Here is a 5,913-nt window from a genome sequence, read left to right on the forward strand (position 1 = left end):
TGCATTGAACTATTTGCCCACTATCCTGGAGAAGCTTAAAGAGATTCATTTAATTGTTGCCTCAAATAACTTTATATGGCAATGAATCAACTGATCAGTCTCAGTTGCTCCTCAGAGTTGTTTGAAGCTGAACTATCAGACAAATCATGCGCATCTTCCACATATGAGAGCTCATCAGCTGTACTTGAGACATCGGAGTCTGAATTGTCAATGCCCCTGCAAATTGCTATAAACCATCAATAAAGCAATAATGAATATTGAAAAGAGGATTAAAAATATTGCTAAAACATAGAAATTAAAATGAATAACAGCAAATGAAAACGAATATCTGCCAAAGAATGCATGTGTGTTTGATACGAAAGGGCATAGAATGCGAAGAAGAAGAGAAAGGTTAAAGACAGGTTAATTACATAATTGAACTTCTTTTTCTGCTGTCCGCAATGCAATGGACTCATCTTCTGACATGAACAGATTTAGGTTATCTAAATTCCCTCCAACATCACCAACAAAAGGTAGCGGGGCATGTGTAGCAACCTGTAAAATTAGAGTTTATTTGCATAAAAGCAAATTATTGCAGAGTGAACAGAAGAAGAGCCAGGTCACCACCATGAAATCTCAGTCCTTTTGTCCAATTCCAATTCCAATTAGACAAGACAAACCAAAGCAAAAAAGATATTGTATACAATACAGTATGACAAGCGGAATGAAAAGAAATAAATAAATACTATAGGTCCAGGACTATACTACACAACAAGAGAGCAGACATCAAGCTTTCAAGTATCAAAACTTGTAATAACGGAAGGTTTATGAAATACGCAGCCAGCGGCAGAACACCAAGTTTTCAACCATAGGTATACCATATACTATGGAAATTCTCCCTCTAATATTTGCAGAATTAACCATATTGTGCATTAATGAGGAGGATCTTACAAAAAACGAAGCATGAGTGCAAGTTAAGAAAAAGAGAAAAGATGCTGGCCAAAGATTATAAAAGTAAAACAGCAACTTAGCAGGCAGAATCCGTAAAAATAAGGAAACTACTTGGCATGCAAGTCAGAAGATAAGAAAATTATAATTCATGATTTGATGATTGAAACCATGGTTACATCTCCAGGACATCATACATGCTAGAAAGCCCATTTAGAGAGCAGCTGTGGAGCTTTTCAAGGCAGATTAGGGTTGACGGGAGGTAGGTTTAAATGCGAGAGTTAGAGTACGCAGAGGTTTGTGATTGAAGTGCTGCGCAACAATTTTGTACTTCCGACATCTCTTTTCTTTTTATTCTCTTGTAGCAGTTATAAGGAGGCTTACTTGAACAAGTATTCAACTAGATTGGAGGAAATTGTTAATAATAAATAATTTCTTTCTGTCTTCTTTCTTCGTTTTGGTTCTTCATTGGCAAGGTGAATGTCTTGTGTCTGCCGGCCTTGTTGTAACATTATTTCTCCCCTCAATAAATTCCTTCTTACATCACAGCTAAAAGAACAAAAAAAGAAAGAAAGAAGAAGGGAAAAGTGCAATTTTTATATAACGAACCAAATTATAGGATTTGATTACCTGTTGATATCTAATTTCTAAGTTGCTGAAGAGGCTTTTGAGCTTTTCATTCATCCTTTTATAATAATTGTCTCTTGCAAGCACCATTGCTTCAATGTCATCTCTGCTGAAGGTTAATGGAGACAAATATGATGAACCATTGTTTGAAAAAACCACTCCAGCAGGGAAGAAAAATCCTGAGAACTGTGGTCTCTTGTAGCAACATGAATGCACAACTCAAGCAATTTCAGCAGCAGTACCTGAAGCTGCTGACCAGCTCTAACAAGTGGAACCAAGCTGTCTCTAAGAAAGCATGGAACAGCAACTCCAACTCGTTCCTAAGGTTAGCAAGCCACGACCATGAAAATCAATATAGTAGTAACACAGCCCAAGGTTATGATGCACATCAAAACAGTCTCTGGATCATATATTTCAGTATAAAAGAGAAAAACATTACCCTACAACTTGCCGCTTGAAAATCAACAGAAATGCCAGCTTTAATATGTGGATTAGGAGGTAAATGCCCAACATCTCCAACAATAAACTCCTTATATGGGTCATTGATTTCTGCTTTGAATATCCATGATCTAATAAACCCACAGTATGGTTCAAAGGATTGAAGAAAGAGAAACTTGAGCAGATTACAGTGAGCAGGATCAGCAACCTACATCTTAAGTAAACTTTAGTTAGAAGAAATTCAAAAAGAGAAAAACCTTGAAACGGTAAACATCTGTTTGTTTAGGGAACACATCACCTGAAGCAATTATTGCAACGATTATCTACCAAAACTAGGGAAAAACTATATTTTTAGTAGAAAAGAAAGAGTTTAAGCACCAGAAAACACACAAAAAAGGAGTAGCCATTCATTCAAGTGTAGCCTCTCTTTAGAAATTATATAATTCTTCTCATTGAAGTTGCTATAAGATTTGCATGGAAAATCACCAAGGAGCCAACTAAGTTCCAGAAACTCCTCATCGGTCTTTTTGAAACATAATAGTGATTCAATGCTCAGAATGAAACTCATCTTTCTCTTTCGCCATCTAAAATTGGAACCCTGTCATACATCCAGTCTTTCTGTGGGTCAAAACCATGGTTGACCACCAAAACAAAGTCTTTATTCTATCTATAGGATGACCAACTAAATTCTTATTTAATGATTTAATCCTTCATTATAATTCTTTTGGATAAATAGAAATTATTGGAAGAGGAAAACTATGGTTACAACCAGACTTATATGATTGTTCTTTACAATTTTTCTCTCACTTGAGCCACAAATGCTTTATTAAAAAGGGAGAAAAAACAAAAGAAAAGAAAAAGAACCAACGTATGTCCAATAGGTTTTGGACAACACAAGTCAATACTGGCCATGAATGTGAGTATACGTGCCTCCTGGCTTAAAATATGTAGTTCACTAGGGAAGAATATCTTTAGAGCAATAGTATTCATGAGAAAGTTGGATGGATATGTAAATAGACAGATGGACATGCTAAAAGCCATCCCAAAAACCATAGAGCTATTTTAAAACAACAAATCCCAACACCATTTAACATTAAAAAAAAAAAAAAAAATTCGCTGCCCCCTAATCTCTTTAACAATTGCAAGAGGAACCTCAAAATAAGGAATGAGCCAAATACCGAAGTAAAATAAGAAGAATATCCAATTCTAGTATTAACAATTTGAGAATGACAACTTTTGGAGCTCACGTCAGCACAGAGATTATGCAACAAAAGCATTAAATTCCAGGCAATACCCCCACAGCCAACAACACATTCTGACAAGCTTCCTCGCCTCAAATATTCACCCACACACATATACCACCTTGACAAGTTATAATTGTTTTGTTACATGCTTGTTTCATGAAAATAAAAGGAAAAAAATTACCATGAAAGACTAATTACCACTTAAAGGACAATATTTTTAAGCTAACCAGTCAGAAAACCATGTGTGATAATTACAAAAAATAGTTACCAGATCTAAAGATTATATAAAACAGCATTAAAAGAACAAAAAGATAGAGAAGCAAAGAGATAGACTCACATTTAATTGTGCATACAAGAATGTTAGTAAATCTCCCCCTCTGTAGAAGTTACGAAATTCATAAGTAGCATCAGCAATCAGATCATCAAAAGAAGTATCAGACAAGCTAAGTGCCAACTTATGTAGATTACAAATGTTTCCTAGGGCTTCAATCTGAGTCCTCAATTCCTTTGTGTGCAGGTAGAACTCAAGCAATGTAATTTCAGAATGCACCACACTCTTCAAACATCCTGATTCAGAGGATGCATGCAAAGACAATTCAACGTCACTACTTGATGGACGCCTTAAAACTGCAGATGCATAAACTGTGTCCAATGCGCAGATGTATCCCTCCAAAACTTTTCCCACAGCCAACAGCAAAGGCTTGATTGACCAGTGTTTTAGGAGCGCACTTTTCCTCTGCCATTTGATCTTTTTGATGATTTTCGCTTTTTCTTATCAAACTGTACTCCAAATTCATATTTGTAAAATAGTCTACAAATTCACGAAGAAGAAAAACTAGCAACCCTGCGCAACCCATAGATTTAAGTACATTTCCAAGAGAGTGAGTGCTTGAAGCTCGTTTCCACACACTTGGAATGCAATGAAAGGTCCTATCAGCTGGATTAGAACAGAAGACAGCAGAGAGCTTTTGAATACTAATAAGGGATGATTTTACACCTTGCAAGGCATTCATCACCAACCTCACCAAACTTGCTTCCTGAGGCCAAATTTTCATAATAATAGATATGGTAACACAGTCATTGAACAAGGATGATAAGAATAGTCAAAGTATCAGGACAAAGTAAGAGCATAAATTTTTTAATCTTAATACATCCAAAATAGTAGCTTCAAAGAAGACCTGGGTAAGTGTGAGGTTAACTTATTTAAAAATGTTACATGTGTTGGCAAATGTAAGAGGTTGCTTGAATGTGCTGCATTATAATTCAAAAGCAATTAACTGATCTGACATATTGGAAATGTTCCAAAAATTAATATCTATGCACATTGTCATGCCATTCTACAAGAGAATATTATTAAATGCAATGACATTGAAGAACTGAAATCTAGAGCCATTTTTGCTTCCTTAATTCTTTTGAAAGAAAAAGAAGAACAACAAGGCTGTTTAAAAAGATTCAGTAGAGCTTCAGCATCATCTTTAACTAGCTATAGCCCTCAATAGAGAGCTCAGGCACATCTGGGAATCATGAGATTTTAGATCCGCAACACCATGACCATGAGAGAAAAAAATCTTTATGACATTCGCAAGACTGCAAACATATGTGCATAGAGTGAAATTTAAAAGCTATCAAACATCCAACAAATGGTTAAGAACAGATGAGACGCGTATTGTCCAGTCATGTTGACTTTAAGTTATATAATTTGACAGAAACCAAAAGACTCCGAGTGACAAGGTAGTCTAAACCTTTCACAAAGAGTATTTGGATTACAAGTCAATTTGCTAGCTCTGCACCAAAGAGCCACAATTTCCCAGTGGTCAAGGCTTAATGGGCATTGAACATTCACCATATTGTTTCGGTGTAACACAACTAACCAAATTAATGACTGACATTTTCTACTACCTTTATCTACTTTGAAAGTGCAATGTAAACCTAGCCACGCAAACCAAGTTGCTTGCCATCTGACTATTAAAAATTCAGGTACTTCTTAAGAGTTACGAAGCCCAGCTTGGCTCTTAACTGAGTCAGGATGCCCACAGATGTACATGACATAGGTTCTTACACAAGCTGCTGGAATTGGAGGAAAAAATGCAGCATGCTAGACTAAATTTCTCACACTTTCAAGACCCAGTGACCCTCAAAATGATTCTTTCCGAGAGGAAGGAAACCCCACAAAAGTTGCAATGTCAGTTGAGCGAGTCGGTGGAGTAAACTTACAGAGACAGTGGAGAGGTCATAGAGAGGTTGATTCGAAGAGGAAGTTGAAGCATCGGAATGAGAGTGAAGCCCACTTTCAGAAGGGATAGATTCCCAAGTCTTTGGAGGGATCAACGGATCTTCCACCTTCAAATTGTCGAACAACACCGCGAGATTCGTGTCCACAGCCATTGGATCGTCTACCTCTCTCTGTGTCAATGGTTTTTCTATGCTCCTTCTCCTTCCGGTTACTGATTCCCGCCCAACTGAGGGGAAGACGATGAATTGGTCTATGGGCTTTACTCTTTTTAATTTTTTTTTTATAAAAGGCAAAATGATATAATTTACCCCATCCGATTTTAAATATAAGATCCATTTTGTAATTTAAATTACATTATAAAATAGGTCTTATATATAGGATCATATTTAGAACTGCAGGAATACACACATATATATATTATATGCACACATAAAGCTTTAAAGA

At 36.3% G+C, this 5,913-nt stretch overlaps 1 pseudogene; it reads right to left on the reverse strand.

Annotated features, from left to right (window-relative positions):
* Window positions 1–486: 486 nt before the first annotated feature.
* LOC114760775 (uncharacterized) lies at window positions 487–5,694 on the reverse strand (annotated as a pseudogene).
* Window positions 5,695–5,913: the final 219 nt, after the last annotated feature.

Source organism: Neltuma alba, unplaced genomic scaffold (assembly GCF_004799145.2).
Source record: "Neltuma alba isolate B1F8T4 unplaced genomic scaffold, ASM479914v2 tig00011020_pilon, whole genome shotgun sequence".
In the NCBI taxonomy this organism is placed as follows: Eukaryota; Viridiplantae; Streptophyta; class Magnoliopsida; order Fabales; family Fabaceae; genus Neltuma; species Neltuma alba.